This window comes from Molothrus ater, chromosome Z (assembly GCF_012460135.2).
Source record: "Molothrus ater isolate BHLD 08-10-18 breed brown headed cowbird chromosome Z, BPBGC_Mater_1.1, whole genome shotgun sequence".
NCBI classification, from domain to species: Eukaryota; Metazoa; Chordata; class Aves; order Passeriformes; family Icteridae; genus Molothrus; species Molothrus ater.
This window is the reverse complement of record NC_050511.2, coordinates 29730289-29754472: the sequence shown is the minus strand read 5'-3', so window position 1 is coordinate 29754472 and position 24184 is coordinate 29730289. Positions and strand designations below refer to the sequence as shown.

The 24184-nt window shown below is 35.2% G+C and overlaps 1 protein-coding gene across 7 annotated transcripts in view; it reads left to right on the top strand.

Annotated features, from left to right (window-relative positions):
* Nucleotides 1-24184, top strand: part of PTPRD (protein tyrosine phosphatase receptor type D) — a 1172279-nt gene that overhangs the window by 237968 nt on the left and 910127 nt on the right. For all 7 annotated transcript variants that reach the window (XM_054517855.1, XM_036402900.2, XM_036402899.2 and 4 more), the window contains exon 3: nucleotides 6754-6826. The gene's annotated coding sequence lies outside the window, so the exon portion shown is untranslated. The remainder of the gene's footprint in view (nucleotides 1-6753; nucleotides 6827-24184) is intronic.

Below are 24184 nucleotides of genomic sequence, written 5' to 3'. Positions count from 1 at the left end.
AGGCAGCAGGGAGGTGGAGGGACATGGGTCAGCCCAGAGTTTCCTAGTGGGAGGAAAATGGGGCAGATGACCAGCTCAGCTGCAGCTGTGGTCACAGCCCCAGGCTCTTGGTCAGGCGCCACTGTGGCTGGCTTGAGGGGAATCACAGCGGCAGGCACGTCCTGGGGCAGGGCCTCATAGTGCCTGACTGTGGCTTCCAGCCCTGCTGTGAGTGCTGACCCATGGCTCCCAGCTGGGTGGGCTGCAAGGCAGCCTCTTGCACAGCTGTGGAGCCATGGCTTGGCCTTAGGACATGGCCTCACACACAGGTAGGGGCTTAGGAAGGTGAGGGCACCCTGGGAGGACAATGTGGGAGCTGTGGATACACCAGGCCTGATACAGTGCACCTGTGGTGCGCATTTCCTTAGCAGGGGAAAGAGCTGCAGTGGTGGTGGGGAAGCCACACTGCTCTGCAGAAGTGATATGAGGGAATGGGCAGGACAGGTGTGGGCACTGGGACCTGGGGGGAGCCCTGGCCGCACATCAGTGGAACCAGGCAGAAGCAGACCCTGTGACAAGCCAGGCCTTAAGGGCTCCCCAAGCCCTTGTTTGGCCATTGCAGCTGCTTTCATCTTAGCCTGTGATAAGTCTGACAGGAACTTCTGTCTCATGAGGAGCAAATGCTAGTGTTTACATTATTATTACTGGCAGATATTTTCTTAGAGGAGATCTGCCGTACTAATTTTTTTTCTTATGATTTGGAAGCTCTTTTACTGGTTGGGTTTGCTGCAGCACTGGAATAGAAATTGTCAAACTTTGTGAAATGCAAGATAAAACAGCACTGATGGTATTCTAATAGGTGAAAAAGTGTTAAACACATTTTCCCTTTATCTCTCTGCAGGGTCCTGTTTACTAGAGCTTAAATCTCTTCTAAACAGCAGCCTGAAACCCCTCTATTTTGCTTCCTACTACATTCCCACTGGGGCACTACCATGTTTCTTGATATTATTCTTCATCATGCTACCTCTTAATAGCAATGAAAATACTATCGAGGATGACTTTACAGGAGAAGAAACACTGATTTACTTGGCTGTAAAATCATTCCTGGAAGACTTCCTACTTGTGTTGTACTGTTAAGAGGGAGACTGTGTTTCAGTCTGTTTGTGAAAACAAGGTTAGGCAAGTGAGAGGTCCTAATAGGCCTCTCTTAGCTCCATCACCTGCTATTGTCTTTCTGGACTATATACACAGGTGATATTGAATGGCCAGGATTAATCATGATTGAGGGATCAGGAAAATATTGAGAAAACATTTAATGGCAAAATATCTTTCAGTCTCATAAAATACATCACATACAAAATTCTTAATCAGCTTCTTTCATTATACTTCATGTATACTGCTACCTGTAGAAGTGGGAATTACTCTGGCTTTCTTAGACCAGTATTCGTTTCTCCTGGTTTATCTAGTTTTTTGAAAACTTTGCAGTTTTGTTCTATAAGGAAACTAATTGAACTAAATTAGGTACCAGATTTTCTGAATTTTGAAAATCCAGATTTTGATATCATTCTTCACACTTTGATGTTTTAATTTGAGAGATTTATATTTTCCTCCTCTTTCATGTTGCTGCTTAGAGCCAAAGACACATCTCTTGATGTTTTTCTTGATTGAAAGCAAATGGTTAAATAAGGAATATTTTACTCTAAACTTTATTTGAGAAATACATATTTTTCACACTTCATATTTGCAAGGATGACAGTAAACAGAATGTACTCACACATCCTGAAAATGACTGTCAGATGTTGATGGCAGTTATTGTATCAGCGAGGGGAAAATTGCTCTTAATAAGACAACAATTTTTGTTATCAGTATAATCTCTTTGTCAAAACCAAAAAATCCTAAATATAAATAACTTCCAATTCTGTGGGGGAAAATAAATTACTATGAAAGGAGAATTTAAGGTATATACCAACGTTTGATGCAGTCTTTCATCCTTTTAAACATTTTTAGTAAAATGATAGAAGCATGGAGTCTACTCTCTGATATTACATCAGACTAAGTATCTCCAGCTTGTAGAAATTCAACTTCTGGCTCACCTTTCCTGCTTATAATAAACCTGATATTCTATTTTTTCAGTGCTTCCATCTTTAATGATTTTCTACACACTTTTTATAATCTCAATCTGAAGCTAACTAATGTTACAGACAGTGTTAAATTGGTCGAAATTCCCAGCATCTAAATGATGTTACTCAGAACTAGGTTATCCCAGTGTGACTGTTGTTTGCATCGAGTTAATTATAAGTAATTTATTTTATTCCTTCTCTTCTCTCAATTTTTTTAATCTGGGTGTAGGTGTTTCTTTCCTTTCCAGAGCACAAAAGTGACTTCTTGGTCATGAGTCCATATAGGACCTCATTTTCTATTCTGTGCCATATCCACGTATACAACCAGACTGTTTCCCTTAAAAAAATAAAAATAAGGGCTTGACTACTATGTCATTTTCATGACAGGCTTTTCAGCTGTTAAAGAGCTTTGTCTGTCCCTTACCATGACCTTCAGGTGCCTGAGAGATGTTTTTCTTTTGAAAAAAACAAGTTACTATCTAGTTACCACAAAAAGTACCAATTCATATGCTTCTGCCCCTTTCCCTGTCCAGGTGTAACATTTATCAGAGTGCCATCAAAAAGGTAAACTTGCAGAAAATGAAAATCTTTTTTCCTAAGTAACAGTGCTGAATTCTTTAGACTCATGGACTCTGTCAAGGGAGAAACAGTGGACAGGGCAGAAAAGCATGAAGCGATGAAGACATTCTCTGTTCCATGTTAACTGCTGTTTTGCCTGCCTAAGGTGTGGAATACAGTGAATACCCATTTTCATTATTTCAATAGTAGAGTGATTAAGAAGAAGATTAAAGGACAACCACGAGAGAATTAACCTTAATTAGGTCAAATTTAAATGACTTTACCTTCATTCCCTTAGGTTCACATGCTTTCACAGTATTCTTCAATGAACTTACTTATTTGCATGGCATGTCAGTGACATAGCAGAAGACTGCCAACTCAATTTACCAGTGACAAACCTGAGAGAGGCCTGGCTATGGTCATACAGAGTCTAAAAGCAATGTCTGCCCCCAAAGTCCACTGACAGCCACTCAGCAGAGACCACATCTTTTCCCTCAAGAGCTTTTAGCATTGTGTGACACAGACTTAGAAGCAAAGTTTGGGAACTGTGACATTTGCTTTCTCATATTTTATATTTAAATACAGCGAATAAAGACTCTGGAGACACAAAAGATTTTTTAAGGGAAGGAGTATTTTTGTAAAAAAATAAAACCAGTAATTTTATAAGTTATTTTATTTTTAAGCAGGAACAAGCCTATTGATCCTGTGGGGCTATATAGCAACATTTTTCCCTTGATATTTTTAGCAATGTAACCCACAATCCTCTTAGTTTTTTTCTATCTTTTAAATAAACAGTAGCTGGTGATAGAGATTTTTCTGTTTCGGCAAGTTTAGAAAATCAAATAGATGAGTTTCCAGAGCTAACCTCCCTATGATATTCAGATGTGCTATTGATTTTGTCAGTTTTTGCAGTTTAATCATCTATGATTTAAGCTCAAAGCTATGCTGATACACTGATATCTTTGATACTGAGACAAAAACTGAATGAGGCCTAACTGTGAAAGTATCAAAAGAAATTGAGTAAAAGTAGAAAAGAGCCATGGAATGGTAGGTAGAGAAAAACAGTGCAGGGGAAGAGGGAAGTGAAAGGTATGCATGCCTCTAAATATAGGAAAAGGTTAGTCTTACTCAACTTCTGTCCCTCTACTACAACTCTGAAATAGTTCTTTGTCTTTCTTTTAAATGTACACAGAATGGATTTTTTATTCTTCAAGAAAATGGCCATAAATTAATCTATATAAACTGTGCTTAACAAATTAGAACATTAAGAATTTATTTAGCATTATTTTTATGTTTTGTGGTTGGAATTTCTCCTTTTTCTGAGCAAAAGTTGATGAAAAATAGTACTATTAACAGAAAGGGAAAGTGCTGAATGCGAAAATAGTCTTTCAGTGAACAGAACAGGTTCATAATTTTCAAGTGATTAAAGACCACATAATTGGACCAAACAAATTTAATACAGGCAACTAAAATGTATAGTATAGAGTAACAAAGGGAACTGATAAAAGAATGGAAGAATCTTATATTTGAATACATTTTTATGAAAAAGGAGCAATGCATAGTGCACCAGTTTTCAGGACATATTTTATGAGTTCAAATTGCTTAATCAGCATTCCTGTGATGTGACGATTAGTTAAGAAACTTAGGTAAAGAAAAAATAACAATTGATGCTTTACTGACAAAAAGGAAATACTAACTAGTGTTAGTATCAGCCTAATAAATCTCTGCCATAAACATGGCAATGTTACAATGTAACAGCATATATATTTAAAGTAGTAATTTGAACCATGTCATTAAGCCTTCAGCACTGACAACATTACTATTTGTGTGTTTCTATTCACTCTGCTTCTGATCTGACTATGGAAAATAAAGCAGATAGTGAAATGCTTCTGACATCAAAATGATTAATTCAGTCCATTGTCCTATACAACCATACCTAAAGATTGTCCTATACAACCATGTTTCACCACGTTTGAAATCCCTGCTAGATCATATTAAATAAATGCTCCAAACATATGTTCCCCTTGTATTTTATACTACTTAATCTTTGCTTATAACAAAAGTTTTCTACCTGCCTATTTTTCAACAATTGTCTTCATGTTGCATATGCAGTGAATTAAAAAAACAAAACAAAACAACAAAACCACTGAAACTGTTACTGTATTATGACAAAAATAGAATATTTCAGGGAAGAGAGTTTTTAGGATGAAACATTCTTGATCATTGGTGGTCATTTATTGGTATTTACTTTTATTCTCTCCTAAATGATTTAGGAATATTGTGATTTCTGAATGACATGACTGAGATATATAAAACAGTGGAAGGTGGTTATCAATCCCAGACTGCTGAGTGAGCACGTAAAACACAAACTCATGAGTGCTGTGTGAAAAATATTTCAGTATCACAGAGTACCAAGGTTGGATTGGGGCCCGCCTCCCTGCTCAAGCAGAACTACTGAAATCAGGTTGCCTATGACCATGTCCGCATGGCTTTTTGGTATTTCCAAGATGAATATTCCACAGTAATTTCTTGGCAAACTGCTTCAGTACTTAGTTACAGTAAAAAAAGCTGTTTTCTGATAGTCATACAGCTCTTTCTGTCTTTCCTTTTTCTCATTGCTTTTTGTCCTCTCATTGGACACCAAAGAAAACAGCCTGACTCCATCTTTGCATCTTCCCTTCAGTTGTTTATATGTGTTGATGAGTTTTCCCTTGAGCCTTCTTCCCTCCAGACTGAACAGTTCTACCTCTCCCAGCCTTACCCCAAAGGAAAGATAACAGAATCATAGATTCATTGAATGGTTATGATTGGAAGGCACCCTAAAGATCTTCTAGATTCAGATTCCCTGCCTGTTTCTCCTTCCACTAGACCAGTTGTACACAGCCCTATCCAGCCTGGCCTTTTACTTTTCATAGATGGGGAGTCCACAGCCTCTTTGGACAACATATTCCTTCCTAATATCTAACCGAAATATATACCCCTTAAACTTATGGCCATTACCGCTTAGCCTATTACTACATGCCATTGTTGAAAGTCCATTTCCAGGCCTCTTGAAAGCCTTCTTCAGATACTAGAAGGTGCTACAAATTCTCCCCAAAGCCTTTTTCCTCTGGACTGAGCAACCCCAATTCTCCTAGCCCATCCTCATAGAAGAGATTGTCCAGTCCTGTGGTCAACTTAGTGTCTTTCTTCAGGACTTGTTCCAACAGGTCCATATCTTTCATTTGCTCGGTACAGCACTCCAGGTGGGATCTTACTAGAGCAGAGTAGAGGGAGACAATCACCTCCACTGACCTTCTGGGGGCACCACTTTTGATGTCACCCAGTCTGAAGCTGACTTTCTGAGCTGCAAGTGCACATAACTGGGTTGCGTTTTCCTTCTCATCAACCAATACCCCTAAATCTTTCTCCTCACAATCCATTCTCCACCCAGCCTGTACTTATGTTTGGGTTTCCCCAGTCAGGATGCAGGACCTTGCATTTGGCCTTGTTGAACATCATGGTGTTTTCACAGGTTCACCTCTTAAGCTTGATTGCGAGTGAGAAAAAGCTAAATGAGTGCTTGAATGCATATACATATGGTAGAGGTTGTCACAGGTTTATGATATGTGAAAAGATAACTTTACTATTGAAAAGGCTACAGTTCTGTTTTCATATACCTAAGGTAATTTACCAAGTTGATGCAAGTACTGCTGGTTTTGATGATATGTTTGGTGTAGTTAAAGAGCTAATAGCATAAGTTCAGTCGTGAAACAGTATTTTTGCACAAAACAGTACATTGAGAAGGGGCTGGTCTAGCAGAGTGACAAAGAAAGAAAGTGTTTATGACTAAGATAATGTGTTTGGAACACAGTTGTTTCATAACCACTTCAATCAAGTACAGATAATTTCAATATAAATAATTGTGTATGAATATGATTTATATTCTTTCACATCACAGTTACTCTAGAAGTTCTACTTTGTTTTGCTGCTTTTCAATGATTACTGTTTGCAGAAGTTATTTACTATCAGTGTATTTAATTTTTCTTGAACCCTTCAGAATTTATTGGTGTTGCTGTAGAAAAGCAAATAAAACATGTTTGATTTTCTATTTCAGGGAAATCTTGAAGAGTCTTACACTTTTAATCCTCCAGTCGTTAACTGTGCTATGAGGACATTCTGGTGAGGCGGTAAGTTAGTGTAGATCTATTACTTTGGTCAGCTGAATTGTCATTTCAGATTAAACTTCTATAACAATGTCCTTCAATCTGACAAACTTTTCTTCCAGGCTCTCATGGCAAATTTCCAAAACTGTAAATCTGTGATTTACTTCATATATAGGAAGTCTGAATAACAGAGGTGTCAGATTATTTCTGTATTTACAGATCAACTGTATATCATATAAACAGAGCAGTTGATTCCTACATGCTCAGTTTTTCTTTTCCAGAAATCCTAGGTTCCCACACATGTGGAAATCTGGGTGATTATTGTAATTAGTTCAGTAGAGCATGAGTCACTCAGGAGTGCTAGATATTGTCAGGTTTCCAAATTTCAGTAATCTATTTATCAACTACTTGTCAGACTCCTTCCAGAATATTCCATATCTACACCAATATGAGTATGACAAAACTCTAAAAGCTTTTGTTTTTCTGACTGCAAAGAAGACTTGTAGATTTAAGAGGTCACTGCAACCTGTCAAAGTTGCCGGATGAGCAATTTTTACAAAACTCTAATAAATTACATCATAGCTTCTGTTGATCTTAGCAACACTCCAGTAACTCTTATATAATACTGTCTAACTGGGAATTTTCGTTTGAAATAGGATTATTTTAAATTTTTAAATTTAAATACTGCATAGAAAAAACAGACAAAATTGTTACTTATTTCTAGGTGTTAAAAAAGTTCTGAATAATGAAAGGCCAATGATTATGAGTCATGTTTTAGACAATTGTGCCCCATGTCTCTCAGCCTTAATATACCACACTCATTCTATTTCTTTCAGTCAAAGTTTGTGCTACTGTTGGAGCTCGAGTGCTGGAAAAAATAATCTTCATTTTTCAATGGAACATCATGTGGGTTTTGCTAAGCTAGATACCATGTACAAGAACCATTTATAACTTCAGTTATATATAATTGTTATATGAAAATCATTCCGGTTCCAGAATTTAATGAGTGCAAGAAAAACTTTTGAAACTCTAGATTCTAAGAAGAATGAAGTTGGATGTTACTTCATATGCTACAGAGATAGAAATGGTCATTACAGTTTGTACATCAATTGCAGAGGTAGGACCACTGATGCAGCATAGATTCTAATTCTCTGCTCTCTTGCTGTTGATATATGGACAATTTACAAAGTAAACACGAAAAATATTTCTTATTTTAATTTATGAAGTTCGCCCATAGTCTGTTACTTTTAAACCAGGCAGTTATTTGTTCTTATCAGTCCTTTGATTGACTTTGTCATATCGTTGAAGTATAATGTCACTGACTACACTGTTATCTAAAAGAAGTGATGTCACACAAGCAGGGTCTATTTATTGGAATGAATACCAACAATGAAATTCCATTTTAACACTAAGTTTCCTTTTCAAGGATTTTTTTTCCTTGCCTTTGAAAATGCGGTACAGATTACAATGTGATCTAAAATCATGCCATTTGGTCATCCTCTTATCTCATTTTGTTAGCTAAAATATAAATTACTTTTATTGGAAGTACTAAAATTATTCCCTTTTGTTGCTGTTCCTACTGTAAAATACAAGCAATTCAGATGCAATAATTATTTCACCCAAACTAACAAACACATTCTTAGAACAAATTCACATTCTTAAAGTAAAATCTAATAAATACAAATTTAATTTATTTCTGCAGTCTCTTGCACCAGATTGAGGGGTTTCTATTTAAATAAGTGTGAACTATTTATTAACATTTATATTTCACAGTTAAAGAATTCTTGATTTTCTGTGGCTAGATTCCCACTTCTTCAAGATTGTAAATCTGGAATAAATAAAATTTCCTAAAATTATGTAGCTTCATCAAATTTAAGACATTTCCTTGAAGGAATTAATAGCAATGGAAAAACAATGGGAAATTAAAAATGAAAAAAAAAACTCTGCCAAATTTACAACATACTCTCAGTGGTTTAAAATTTGTGTTAGTTTAAGAATTCTGTATTTGTGGCATAGGTATACAGTAATATACAATCTTTTAACTTCCATTCATTTCATTTCAGTTGTTATGGAAAGAAAAAAAAATCCAAATTGTGCAAACTATCTCTTTAGGAAGTACTTCAGCAAAACTTCACAAGCATAGAAATGCCTCCTGATAATTGAATAGAAGTAGCTTCTTTTATATATTGATTTCTCTTAAACAGAAATTCAGTGATGTGTTTTGCTCTGGTTGGTGAGCACAGTTTCAGCCCTGAAAATGTCAAAATATTATTCCCCTTAAGGGTGAAATTTTGATAATGCAGAAATACAAAGCATGTCCCTCAGACTTCATTGTGTCTCAGATTCCACATTTAAATTTGGATGAACAGAGATATGTCTGCGGCACTTTTATGGTAATTAAAATACATGCAAGAGGAGACAATGCATCTTCATTATTTAGAACAAATTTGTTGTGATTGATGAAAAAGATGAAAACTCTAGGTACAGGCATAGAAGATGCAGTCTATTACTTTTTTTGATCATAGACTTAAAGGAGGCAATTATTTTTTAAGTCTTTTATGATGGAATTCATATTGTTAATAATAATATATGAGTATAAAATTCTTAAAACTGACTATCAGTTCAATAGCTTGGCAAGCTAGAATGAGTATATTCAAGCTTTAACCTCTAGGCCATATTATTGAAGCCAATTTAGATTTGTTCAGTTTGAACATACATTTTTAATTTGATAGTTATTTGGCTAGCTGGAATATGATGATAGAATGAGTTCAAATGCTGAGGATAAAGAATTACATTACAAAAAAATTGTGTGTTTTGACAATATTTCACATCTCACAATCGCAACACAAAGGTCAAAGATGAGACATTTATGCAGAGTCAACTGCTCCTTAAGGCAATAAGCAGTTTTGAGTCCTGTGGCTAAAATGGATAGGAGTCCTGGAAAAAAGTGAAGACTCCCACACTCAGGCAATACTGTAGCTATGGCTAAAAAATTCTGGTTCATTTAGCTACTTACCATCAGCACAAAATTCACTTAACCACATAATCAACCTTAAAATTATGAAAAAAGAACCTCCTTTTTTGATAAAAATCTATATTGTTCATAAATATATTTTTACTGAAACTGATAATAACATAAGGCTAGGTGTAATTTCTAATGAAGGAATAGTGATTAAGAAAGCAACCTAATAGAATTGCAAAAAGAAATCAATAGAGAACAGATACATTGCCAGTGAAAATATTTTTGTCCACAAAATTATATGTACTTCAAGTAATTTCATTCTTCTAGAGTTCTTTCATTGTGTATAGATAGAAAACTGGAATAAAAAAAATCTTCATGAACTAGTCAGGCATCTATTGAAAGTACTTGATTCCTTCCTTCATACTATTCTATTACAGATGATTTTCAGTAAAATGAAAGGAAAAAAATTTTTAATCTGTATTTTTCTTTCCAAGAAAATATTGGTATCTTGGTATTCCCAAATATGCAACAAAGAGCAAATAGTAGTGCAAAGAAATATATAATACAGATCAGTGTTTCTCAGTATCTGTGTGCTAACCATAGTAGATGAGTCACAAAAGGCAATATAGAGTTAGAAAACAGAGGTGTAATAATACAATCTGAATAAAAAAATAAAATGTTGCTTCTTTGCAACTATAATTTTCTTTTCACAACCAGGTAGTACAGGATTTTGCAGCACAGGATCTGTGGTCTAATTTTAACATATTGGTAGCACTTTTATCGTGAGTCAGTTTATTGAGAGAACAGAACTTTTTAAAGAAAATTTTTAGTGCAACCTTTTGATATACAAATATATCAATCTTCCATTATAAATATCATATGTATATTGTATAATCATGAGTTTAAAAATTAGTTAATATATTCACCAATTTTCCTGTATGTTAGGATTATTTAAAGAAAAAGTATTAATTGTTTCACAAAAGGCATTTTAAGATCCTGTACAGTTTTGAGAGATTTTATAGCCTGGTTAGGATTCTGCATACCTAAAGATTAAATATTAATTCATAGAGAACACCTTTCTCTGATTTTTTTTTTTTTGGTGGAGTTGGCCAAAACTCCATAGCAAAAGACCTATTTTACCTCCATGTGTTCTTGGCAGAGAACAATATCGTTTAGGGAAAAAAAAGCAAAACCAACCAAAAAAACCCCAAAAAACCAAACAAACCAAAAACCAAAAAACAAACAAACAAACAAAAAAGGCAAAAAAACCCCCAAAAAAACAAAAAAAAACCAAAAAAAAATTCTTCTGGTTTTAATTTTCAAATTTACATAATATTAGAATTCTTATATAAAAAAAGTTTTTGTTGTCTGAAAGTAGTAGTAATTACATGCAACTATGTCTAAAATCAGCATCCTTCTAAAAAAAGTCGAAAAATTTTAATCAATTTTCATGTGTTTGATAATCACAGAATCACAGACTGGGTCAGAGTGGAAAGAACCACAGTTTGGCATTTGATCCAAACTCCCTGCTTGGGCAGGGACATTCTACAGTACCTTTCACAGGATTGTATACAGACGGCTCTTCAGTACTCCCAGTGAGGGAATCTCCACAGTTTCTGGGCAATCTCTTTCAATGCATGGTCACCCACAAAGTGAAGCAGTTCTTCCTCATATTCAGGTGGAATTTCCTGTGCATGATTTTCTGCCCATTGCCTCTTGTCCTATTGCTTGGCACCACTGAGCAGTCTGGAGCCTCTTATCACCCTCCCTTCAGATACTTACAGACATCAACAAGGTCCCCTCTCAGTTGTCTCTTTGAGACTGAGCAGGCCCAACTCTCTCAGCCTTTCCTTGTAAGAGAGATGCTCCAGTCCCTTAATCATTCACTGGCTCCTCACCAGGATCTCTCATGTCTCCCCTGCACTGAGGAGACCAGGACTGGACACAGCACTCCAGATGTGCTTCACCAGGCCTGAGTAAAGGGTCAGGATCACCTTCCTGCTGGCAATGCTCTTCCTAATGCATCCCAGGACACCACTGGTCTTCTTGGCCATCAGGACACAGTGATGGCTCATGGACAGCTTTTTGTCCACGAGGACATCCAAGTCCTTGTCTGCAAAGCTCATTCCCAGCAGATTAGCTCCCAGCCTGTTGTGGTGCCCAGGTTATTCTTCCCCAGGCGCAGAACCCTGCATTTGCCTTTGCTGAATTTCACAGCTCTTCTCTGCCCCCCTCTCCACCCTCTCAAGGCCCTTCTGAAGGGCAGCATGGCCCTCTGGGGTATCGGCCACTGCTCCCAGCTCTGTGTCATCAGTGAACTTGCTGAGGAGACCTCTGCCCCTTGCATCAATAACTTGTATTCAAGTTATTGATGAACAAGTTAAAAATACTGGATCAGTATTGAACCTCGGGGACACCACCAGTGACAGGCCTCCAGCAAGACCCTACACTACTGATTACAACCCCCTGGGACCTCCCATTCAGTTCATTCTTAATCCACCTCCCTGTCCACTCACCTCATCCACACTTCCTGAGTTTGCTTGTGAGGATGTTGTGAGAGACGGTGTCGAAAGCCTTGCTGAAGTTGAGGTAGACAATATCCACTGCTCTCTCCTCATTCATCTGGTTACTTGTTTCATTATGAAAGACAATGAGGTTGTTCAAACATTACCTGTCTTTACTGAACCCATGCTAACCCCTGATCAGCTTCTTGCCTTCCATGTGGTAGTCATGGACTCTAGAATGAGGCACTCACTCCATCACCTTTCCAGTGATTGAGGTTAGGCAGTAGTTCCTTGGCTCCTCCTTCATGGCCTTTTGGAAGACCAAGGTGATATTTGCTGTATTCCATTCCTCAGGTACCTCTCCTGATCTTCATGACCTTTTAAAGATGGTCATGAGCATCCTGTCTAGGGTGTTCAACAGCTCTCTCGGCACTTGTGGATTCATCCAATCAGGGCCCTTGGAATTGTGGATATCATGTTTTCCTGACTCTAACCCAATCTGCTATGACCAAGAGGAAGTTTTCCATCCAACATTCATTTACCCTGGTCTCCTGGGTCAGATATTCCTGGAAGCTGGTCTCATCAGTGTAGACTGATGCGAAGAAGGCATTCCATAACTCTGCCTTCTTTACATCCTGTTACTAGGGTCTCCTCTCCATTTACCAATGGGCCTATATTCTCTTTTACTTTTCTTTTGTAATTGATATATTTGAAAAGCCTGTTTTGTTATCCTTTACATCCTTGGCCACATTTAATTCTAGATGTGCCTTGGCCTTTCTAGTCTCATTTCTACTTTGATCATCTCTCTATATTCACTCCAAGTGACTTAACCTCACTTCCATCACCTGTGTATTTCCTGATTACTCTTGAATAATGACAGGAGTTTTTTATTCATCCAAGGAGGTCTCTTGCCCTTTTCACTTGATTTCTTTCTCATTGGCATGCATCACTCTTGTGCCTGGAGGAACTGATCCTTGAAATTCAACCAACTCCCTTGGAGCCCTCTTCCCTGCAGGGCATGTTCCTCTGGGTCTCTTCCAAGAAGATCCCCAAAGAAGCTAAAGCTAGCTCTCCTGCAGTCGATGGCTGTAATTTTACTCACTGTCCTGATACCTCTTCATTCAGTAGTGAACTGCACAATCTCATGGTTGCTACAGCCAAGACTGCACCCAACCCTCACATCACCAACAAGGTCTTTGTATTTGTTAGTATGAGGTTGAGCAGCAAACAACTGCTTTTGGGATCATTCACTACCTTGTACAGGAAGTTATCATCGATGTTTTCCAGGAACCTGCTGGAAGTGTATTTTATAATGCATTTCTTTTTATAGATTAGTAAAGTTGATCTTTGTGTAACTAGGCTTTACCTGTAAAACTAATTACCATGTGATCTAGGACACTGATAAACTTTCCAGAGACAGAAATTCTGTTGTACCTTATGCAAGTTATGAAATACAATATGAAGTTTCTCAAGACAAGGCATCCAGAGTAATTTTTTTTCATTTATCTTTCCAATTTTGAATTCAAATTCACTTTCACGATATATATAATGCTCAGTGTTGTTATTTTGATTCTTCAAAGCATTGCATCTGTTAGAATTAGTAAACAAGATTGTACAGTTACTTTCCCACATGTAATTTTTTGTTGTTTCCTGGTCAGATCCTGAGAGAAAATTGACTTTCTTTGGAGGATTTATCATTTAGACTCATGCTCATTTGAAGCTGCTGTTTGAGGCAGCACTTTAGTAAAGGCAGGCATTCAAAAATAGAAAAGCAGGAAAACTACTCACAGTGTACTGAAGATGTTAAACTTTGTTTTAGATTTTTAAATATTATAATACAATTCTAAATAACATATGCCATTATGAAACTTTATAATGCAGAATATTGTGTATTCTTCTCTCTTTACGTTAGCAAATATATAATAAATTCAATCAACTTTTCTGTTTTATAAACCACTCAAAACAAATCTAAATGACTGCATATTTTCACTAGTCTTTCAGTAAACATGAATAGCAATGTTGAGTGACCCAATAGTTGACAATATATGTTAAAAAGATAAAGACATGTCTGACCTTTTTCTGAAGTCTTGTATGAAAAATCTGTACATAATATCTTTACAATTGACTTGATATTCAAGATTCCAAAAAGGCAAAAATCCTTTACTTTTCTTTGTCTGTTTGCTCTGTGCTTTCAACATGCTTTGATGCTATAAACAACTATAGTTAGTTTCTTTTGTTGAATTCATGATCGTAGTTCTGATTTCCTATAGTAATATGGATGACATCTTGGAAGAATAAAAATGCCTTTTTACTGTTTAAAAATAAGCAGGTTGCTGTTACATCTGAACCCTCTGACAATACCATACTGATATTGTACTAGAAATCATGAACATTGGATTTTTCTGTTTTTACTAATTTTTGGGGAAGAATAATACCAGTACTTGGCAAAAGTCATTTGTTCAAAGTGTTTTTCTTCACCTTTGCAGGTGAATGGAAATATGTTTCTGATAAAGAACATGCTATTATATATAAGGGATTTAAATTAATTGTGTCACTATGATGTACTACATAACTTGTATCAAGAAACTCACAGCCATAGTACAAAGTAACACCTCCTAACAGGTTGGTGTTATTGCCATCACAACACCTGGCTTCCTGCATAGGTTTTCAAAATCTATAGTTTCCACATTTTCATTGTACAACTATTACTGGTAGAAATTGGGTTTTGAAAATACCTGCAGAACAGAAAATGTTTTATAGTTACTCCTATACAAGATGCATTATTCAAATATATCAGAAAAATACAACTTTTAAATTTGCTAAAAACCCTTTAAAATTTCTGAATGGCTGCAAAGAATATACTGACATCAACTTTTTACTTGGATTATTATTATTTGCATTTTCTATGCAAATAATAGGATCAGATTTCTACTCTTTTTCTATATTTGTTCTTTTGTGACTATTCATGCCTTAAAGTCTTTCATAAACATCTTTTGTCTACGAAAAGCACAGCATCTTAACAGATATGGTCCTCTCTCAAAATGTAAAACAAAGAAAGCAAAAAGCAAAATCAAAAGTAAAACCAAACCAACCAACCAACCAAATAAAAAAGACCCTAAAAACCCAACCAAAAAAATATAGCCCACCGAAATCCAGAAGTTTTGTATACTTATAGCAAAATGCCTTTTATACATAAACTTTTATTTTATAGGCAATAGCACATAACTCTATGTCCCTGAAATAGGATTTCTTAAATTAGGAGAAATTGCTTATAGTATAGGTTAGCAATTATGGTGACAGTTCTAAAACTGGAATACAAGAGAACTTTATTTTCAGCCCCAGAGTTTGAAATGTGTTTACTTAATTTGTTGCAATATATTAAACAAAATACAAGATTTATAACTCCAGAAACCTGAGAGAAGAAGAATGACTTTGGATAGAGAGTTCTGCTCTAAAAAATTTTTGTCATTAATTAACCACTTCATAATTCATTCATATGGACTAGTGGAGCCATGAAACAGATTTGTTGAAAGTAGGCTGACTGGTACTTACTCTATTATAATGCTTCTGATAATTCCCATATTATTCAAATACAGTAAACATAAATTTTTTCCCAACAGTATAAAGTGCTTTTATGTCTCAATAACCAGATTTAAACTATGCATTAGGTTACAAAGGGAAGAGTTGCTGTAACAGCAACAGGAAAAAGAATTATACCTAGGAAAATCAAATGGCCTGATCCTAAATTCATTTTGGAATGTGAGTTGGAGTTAGAGAGAATTTCAAATGCATTCAATTCCCTTGGTGAATGTCATGTTTCCTCAAATATATTTTCTTTAGAAATAACATATAAAATTTCCTTTACTTCTATGGCAAGAAATTAGGCAAAACACCATTAAAAAGAAACTATGAAGAAGTTTGTCAGATGGGATGAGAAAAATAGTGCATTTGAAGGAAACTGCTGTTTTTTTCTCCAAAAATTGTTTCAGACTAGAAGACAGTGATACATTTCATGATTACTCTCTTTGCAACATGACTTAATGACAGATACTTTAAAAACAAGCAAACAAACAAACACCCAGAACTTCCTCCTCAAAAATCAATGCCAAATTATTTTTTAAATATTTAGATATGAGAACTTAGTTATCTGATAATGGATTTCATTTTTTTTATATACTGTGTATACAAATTCAGCTGTCTGGTTGTTTTGTCCTATTTTAATTAGACATTTTTAGAATATCTCTTAAAAAAAAACAGGCATTGATGTTAGTCCTATAATTCATTGTACAAAGAAAAAGTCTGTATTTCATAGAATCATAGAATGGTTTGGGTTGGAAGGGACCTTAAATGTCTTAAATGTCTTAAATGTCCCTTAAAGGGACCTAGTTCCAACTCCCTGCCATGGAGAGGAATGCATTTCACTAGGCCAGCTTTCTCAGGGTTCCAACCTGGCTGTGAACACCTCCAGAAATGGGCATCCACAGCTTCTCTGGGATCTGGATTCCAGTGCCTAACCAGCCCCACAGAAAAGAATTTTTCCCTAATATCTAATCTGTACCTACTCTCTCTGAAGCCATTCCCACTTGCCCTGTGACTACATGGTGTCAAAAATAATTTATCTTCCTCTTCCTTGTAGGTTCCCTTCAGGTACTGGAAGGCTTCAGTTAGGTCACTGCAAAGCCTTCCCTTTTCCAGGCTGAACAATTTCTTTCCTTGTGGAAGGGCTCCATTTCTCTGATCATCTTGGTGGCCTCCTTCTGGACTCAGTTCAATAAGTTCACGTCCTTCTTGCACCGGGGACCCCAGAACTCAGTGCAGCACTTTAGGTGGGGTCTCACAATGCAGAGTATAGGGACAGAATCAAATAACCTCCCTTAACCTTCTAGCCATGCAACTTTTGATACAGACTAGAAATGGGCTGCAAGTTCATTTCTCATCCAACAGAACCTCCAAGTCCTCCTCAGTAGGGCTGCTCTCAATCTGTTCACTCCCCCAGCCTTTGTTGGTACTAGGGCTTGCCCAAACCCATGTGCAGCACCTTGCAAAAACATTTCTGAAATAGCAAGCAAGAGCTAGGATTTGTAGAATTCAAGACTGAACTTTAAAGTGTTTTTTCTGATGATATTATGAAGATTTGGCTAAGGAAACAACATACATATAATAATTTTTTACCCACATTATCTCATATATAGCTTGTGATTTTTTTCACTACATGAAAAATATTTGTCACAGTTTTTTTCTAATGCAGAAATGTATTTCTAAAGAAGTAATAAGTATTAAAATCCTCTTCATTAAGACATATACTCTGTAAATACTACACTAGATGACTAGTGTAGGTGACTTTGTTCTACTCCCCTTCTTTTTTTTTTGCCTGCTTAAATTTTTATCTAAGGTAATAACAATAATTATAAAATTTAAGTCAGCAGCTGTTAGCACACATATTTTTGTTGCTGACAAATTCAATTAAAGACACTGCTAGCTAAACCAATCAAGTAACAGGTAGCTCAAAAAAGGTCAACTCTAAATTATTGTTTCCCATAATAATTTCCCAAACCATTAAGTTTGTAAAATTAATTTGAAATTGAGACTCATAAAAGTAAATTATGGAGAATGCCTTGCTAGTTTGTGGGTATTCTAAAGCATTAAACTGTATGTCTTCCATGCAAAATGCTTCTCCTGATATTGTGTAGGTTGCAGCACAAGTACAGAAGGTTCCAGCAGTATTTGCATTAAAAAAACCTATTTACAGGAATGCTAATCCTAGTCAGGAAGATTTTTTTCTTCTCCCCTATAATAACAAACCAAATGTTTTTCTTTTATTTTATTTTGAACTATTTTTTGAGACATTTAAAAAAGACAAGAAAGAAGATTTGGTTCACAGTAACAAGCACAGCTATTAAAATAATCATAGTGTCTTTAGAAGTTGAATAATTCAACGAGGAATTAAATTTCAAAAATTCTAGTGTGAGTTTGAACTTCACCATGAATTAAAATGCAAATGAGAATTAAAACACCTAACCCCAAAAGAACTTAAGACTAAAATAGGATGAATCAGTTATTTATACAGCTATATTAAGCTTTTAGTTATTGTAAACCAAGCCCCATTAAAAGTAATATTTACCAATAATTCTACAAAACTGAGGTTTCATGTTCCCTGATTTGTTTCTTCTGAAAATTGCAACAGCTTGTGGAAGTTAAAAAGAGCTTGAAAAGCTACAGTGGTAGGGAATTGAACATGATCACAGTTTTTAAACAGTATTTTAACAGTGAATGCTGGTTAAAGACAGATTAAGGCTTTTCCTGACAATCTCAACTAACAAAACAAAAAAAGTCAGTAAAAACTAGTCAAAAAGAGGGATAAAACTAATACACATATAGAGTTTATAAAGGAAGTTACTATTAAGCACCTGAGGTTAGTCTGGTAGGCACTATAATGGTTTCAGTGATCACTCGTCTGGAATTAAAATGTCTGTCCTTCTTTCTTTATTTCACAATATTGTTTATGGTGAAATTAAATATATGCCTGATGAAGTATCTCATGGATAATTTATGTGCACTAGAGCTAAAACCCAAAACAAACAAAAACCAAACAAAAAACCCAACCAAAGCCATCAGGATTAATCAGCCCATGAATATCTCTTAGAAAGAGTTTTGGGGAATCAACAGGTGCTGCCACAACACATCACCCGCTTCTACAAAAATGTGAAAGCAGCTGATTTATAATTACTCCAGAACAGTAGTTTAGCTCATGTTAGCCAAAAGAGCTTCAGAGTTTTCTGGTCACTGTAGGTGCTTATTGACATGAAGTGTGAATCTATAGCCTTCTTCAAAGGCAGGCATCACATTGTTTTAATAGACTTAGGTGATGCTGGCTATTCTTCTTACCCTTGTCCGGGGTGTCCTTCATAAAAGCTTTGATTTACTAGTAGAAAATTGTTATTCAGGTTTTCTTTTATATATGAAAGCATTTTTTAGATTAATTGCTATCTCAAAGACAATAAAAGTTTCTGGCACATTATAGCCACCATGTAGTTAAACAGTACCACACTGAGAGACTACAGGACTTGAATTTGAATATATATTTTATTCTAGTATATAAATAGATTTTAAATTTTAAAATTTAATGAATTTTAAATTTTTATCCTTGGTAGTTGTGATTTACTTCCTTTTTAGACAGAAATTATGTCTTTGACAAATTGCAGCAATGTCAGATTCTTAAGTGCAAAAGTTCAGGTTTTTTTATTTTCTATTCTGTAGGCATTATTTTTTTCCCAAATTGTAGTGGCAGATTGGGTTTACTTAGAAAAGTGATTGTTTGCAAGCATTTTTGTTATAAGAGGCTAGGTGCAATTTGATTTGGGATGAAAAAAGGGGAATTTTGTTTCCTTCTTGTCAATCTTTATTAGTGGATAGATATTGAAGGCTTCACATGAAAATATAAGTGCCCAGCTGTCAGTTTCTAACATGAATTAATTGTGGTAAGAGAACACAATTCACGCGTAAGTTTTAATGTATAAAGTCGAGAACCTACATGCTCATATTTAAAATATATCACTGCCTCAGACATACATATAATTTTTTTCTGTTATTATACCAGCTAAAATAACGTGTTTTGAATAAAATTCAATATGCAAAGTTTAAGTAAATTGTGGAAAGGGATAAAATGTTTAAATTTATTTGATATATACAAACTAGTCAATAGAAATATATCTTTTTGAAGAGTGCTTCTAGTTAGACCAGTGAAAGCTGTATAAAATAGATAAGCAACTTATTTTCTCTAACTGATGCCATACAAACTGATAGGAAACCTTTCAATTTCAATGGGAGTGGATGGTTACACCTGCCAAGAGAGTTTTGAGAAGTTATTTTATCCAATTCTCAATGTGAAAAATATTTGACTGTATAGTTTACTACAAATGGTATAAGAAATACAATATTCATTATATATTTTGACTTTTCTCAGTATAAGTTTAAAAACATTAATTTGCAAATGAAATTAACTGAAGTTATATCATACATTATTCATGCATACATACATGATGTATCACTCTTTTATGTGTTGATATTCATCAGTTTTAAAAAAAGCATAAATAACTTGAAAGCAAGAAGACAAATGCCCAGTTACCAATTTTTATACTTCACATCCTTATACTGACCAGCATAATTGAACCTTCCATTTACTTTAGGTTTACAGTTACAGAAGACAGAAAAATAGTGTAGTAGTGATTACAGTTATTGCTCTGCTGGATTCCTTGGACTGAAAGATTTTCTGGTGTGAGATTTGAGCATTTGGCCAATTTGTACATGAGCTCCTAACTCCCAGTTAGCAGTTAGACCAAAAGCCTAGCCAGAACTATAGCTATTAGTTCCAGCTAATCTGCATATATGGGAAATAGAGAACAAAACCACCTGTGTATTTGTAGCTCAAAGGAGATACAGCTAGCTGGAAAATGAAAATGAGATCAAAACAGTGCCTTCAGTTGTGTAAAATTGAAACAACTAGTTTAATTGTTGCATGTGATAAATCCAAGCAGATGCTGTACCTGATAAGTGGACCTGAGTGTTTTTTAAAATTCTAAAATAACCTAGAGACTTCATTGATAGGATTATCTGGGCCCCAAATACTCATTGCACAAAGGATTACTATTGAAATTTTTCTATTACAAACCATAGACTTGTAAAGAAAACAGAAATACTTAGGATATCTTTCAGATAATTTTTGCTAATGATCATGTTCATGAAGTGAAGCATCCTTCCTGTGCTTTGGAAACTAAAAAAAGTCTCAGCTGAACTGTTATATCTTAGCACTGGTTCAAACAGGAATAATGCTATAGCAGCCATAAAGATATTAGTTATATTCCTATGAGAGAATTCATAGATACAATTGGGTCATAAATCCAGCTGAACCAAGACTGTCATTCCAAGGATAGGAATGAATTGAGTGTTTCAAAACCAGTGATTTATTTTTCTGGCCCAAATCACACTGAAAGCTTAAAAAAATTTCATTAATTATATACCTTCTTTGTAAGTATCTATCCAATTGGTGTAGTAAGGGTTGTCATCCATTTTGTTTGGTTTCATTATTCTGGAGATTTGTATGGGTAAATCTAGATATATTTTCTACCTACTGGGAAAACACCTTGATACTCCCTTGAAAGTTCTTAGTTCTGTTGAAGAGTTTCATGCATAAGATAGGGGGATTGATTGTCTTCACTACTTGGAGATGGCACATTTGTACTGGTAATACAATACTTCTTCAATAGAGAAAAACTGAAGGCTATTACTCCCCTTGTCCTCCTCCCCTTCCCCATGATAGTTTGCTGTTTGTGAAGGAATGGAATGTTCAACACAGCCTCTCCACTTTGTGGGTTTTTTGTCCTTAACTTCTGTACTATCTGCAGTGTCAGAACATCCTCATCTTCTCAATCTTTTTCAATCTCTGAGTGACTTCCTCAATAGTCATCAAGCTCCTGCAGTAATTTATTGGTATGTCTAACTTTCCTGCTTAATTGAATACTGTTAAAATAACATAAAATATCAGAAAAAACCCTGCTAAATGGCTATTCCTTGACACCCCTTCACAAGTATAAAATAGTATGCTCTTTAAATCTTTTTAAACTAATTTTCAGAGATATTTTTACAATGTTGCAATGTCTCACTATCTCATTTCTCTTGCTCCTTGAGGCATGCTTTACCAGCTCAAGCATGGATCTGTCAGCCTCTACCACTACCAGGTTCATGCCCCAGTCCTCTCAGCAGTCTCTGTGGAAAAAAAAATACAAGAGTATATGCCGCTTATTTTATGCAGATAATCCCACCATGACTCAACACAAATCCCTGTCTGATTCTGTAGTTCTAGACCACTTATAAGGGAAGTAAAGGATCTATGGGGAGAAAAAAGCTTTACATTCAGCCTTTTTACCAGATTTAGTATGATTGTTCCTAGGAAGAGAAAAAAAATCATAATAATTACTCAATTTTCATAAAAGCGTGGGAATTCTGGGTTGTAATAAAATACTGTAAAGAAAACTACCTTTAGCCCATTTTGGCTTTGAAGTATAAACACTTTTAAGTGTTCATACTTCAATTTTCTACTTAATGCAAACTATATGTTATCATAGGCATCTTTATGATGTTACAAGATAAACCTCCTATCTCCTCTAAAGTAGTTCTAGATTGGCAAACTGACAAAAGCTAAATTCAAAGCAATTTAACAGATTAAAATAAGTGACAAATAATATTTCTTTTACTCCAATTAAGAAGAAAATTGGAAATAAGTTAAAATTAATCCACTCAAAGACAAATTTTTTTGCAATTAGCCTCTTCGTGAAGTTAGCTTCTTGCCTGCGGGATCCAAAACCAAAGCTAACAGCTTGAAATGCCAATATTGATCAGTTTGTCTTCTTTCAATAAAAAAAAATTATAAAATAAAACTTAATGTATATTCTTTGTCCTGTGTAGTATTATCTAGATTTCTGATGGTGGTTCTCGCTAATGTTTTTAATAGATTGTTTTTCAAGGATTGTATCCTTCAATTTATTTACTACTTTTTTTCATGAGAATTCACATTAACTATAGAAAACATAATTTCTTCACCAGAGAGTCTTCTTCTGTAATTTACTTGTGGCAACCCATCAGTATTACATAAAAAATTAAATGTCATATATCATTTTGAACTACGAATTTTTAAGCTGGGAATTCGTTTGTCATATTTCTTGCTATTTACCTTCCTTTTGCATGCTTTTCTGTTACTTGAAGAATTCAGGATAATACCACCTGGCTTCCAGTGTCCTGTTACTTCTTCCAGATCTCTGTAGTCACAACTCTTATGCTCCAGGTTGCCTCGTTTAGTATAACTGGTTCAAACAAGGAAGAATAGCAAGGGTTAACAGTCAGGGGGACAGGCAAGTTTTGACTATCTCCCCACTGCATCCTGTATGTGAATCCCCATGAAGTAATTAACATCCCTAGACAAAAAAAAACAAGTCAGCTCTTGAGTGCTGGTTATCATCCCCCACAGCAACAAGTGACCTGCTGGTATAATTTGCTTTTCCTTTTAATGCTCCTGCATGGATCAACGTCACATGTCCTGGATTATTTGTTTGAAAGTAAAATTTTATGGATGTATAAAAATTGATCTGTTTTAAGAATGAAAAATAATCAAAAATAAATTTGTAAATATTTGAGATGTTTGCCTTTTTTCATATCATATTAAAAATATTTTATGCAATCATATTAAAAACAGAAAGTGTAAAAAGATGCAGTAATTTAAGCTCAGTTAAGCCTAGATGGTTCTTTGCTTTGTAAGTGCACAACATAAAAGACAGTCATTCTGTTTATGGAAGTCACTAATCTACTTCCATCCTGGTGCTATCAGGATGCTATCATTCATCTCCTGAAAATTCGAGTGAAAAATTAAGGTTATATTGTTTTTCTGGGTCAATGTGAGATGGGAAATAATGAGAAATACATAAAAACTTACCATGTGAGTATCATGAGAAGATTTTTATGTCTTTCATACTAGTGATCAGATCACCTATTGAAAGGTGAATCAAGATCAGAATGCATTAGGAGTTTAGGAAAAGAGACTGAGACAACTTTTAAGTCAAGAGGGAGAAAATATCTTTAAAAGGAAGATCTTAAATGTTAAAATGTCATGAACAAGAGCTACCAAGGGATAGGAGAAGTGAAAGACAAAGACAGACAGCATGATAATATTAGTGCTAAAGTAAAGTGGAATTATATTTGTTGAGCTTTTTATATGTGTAAAGTGCCACTGACCTTCCTAGTATCCTTTTGTCTTTTGCTACTTACTGGGAGAAACAAAACAAAGTATAATACAGACTTACAGAGGAATAGAAATGCCTAAATGAGAAATGTAATTTACAGAACACTTCTATAAACATCCACATATAT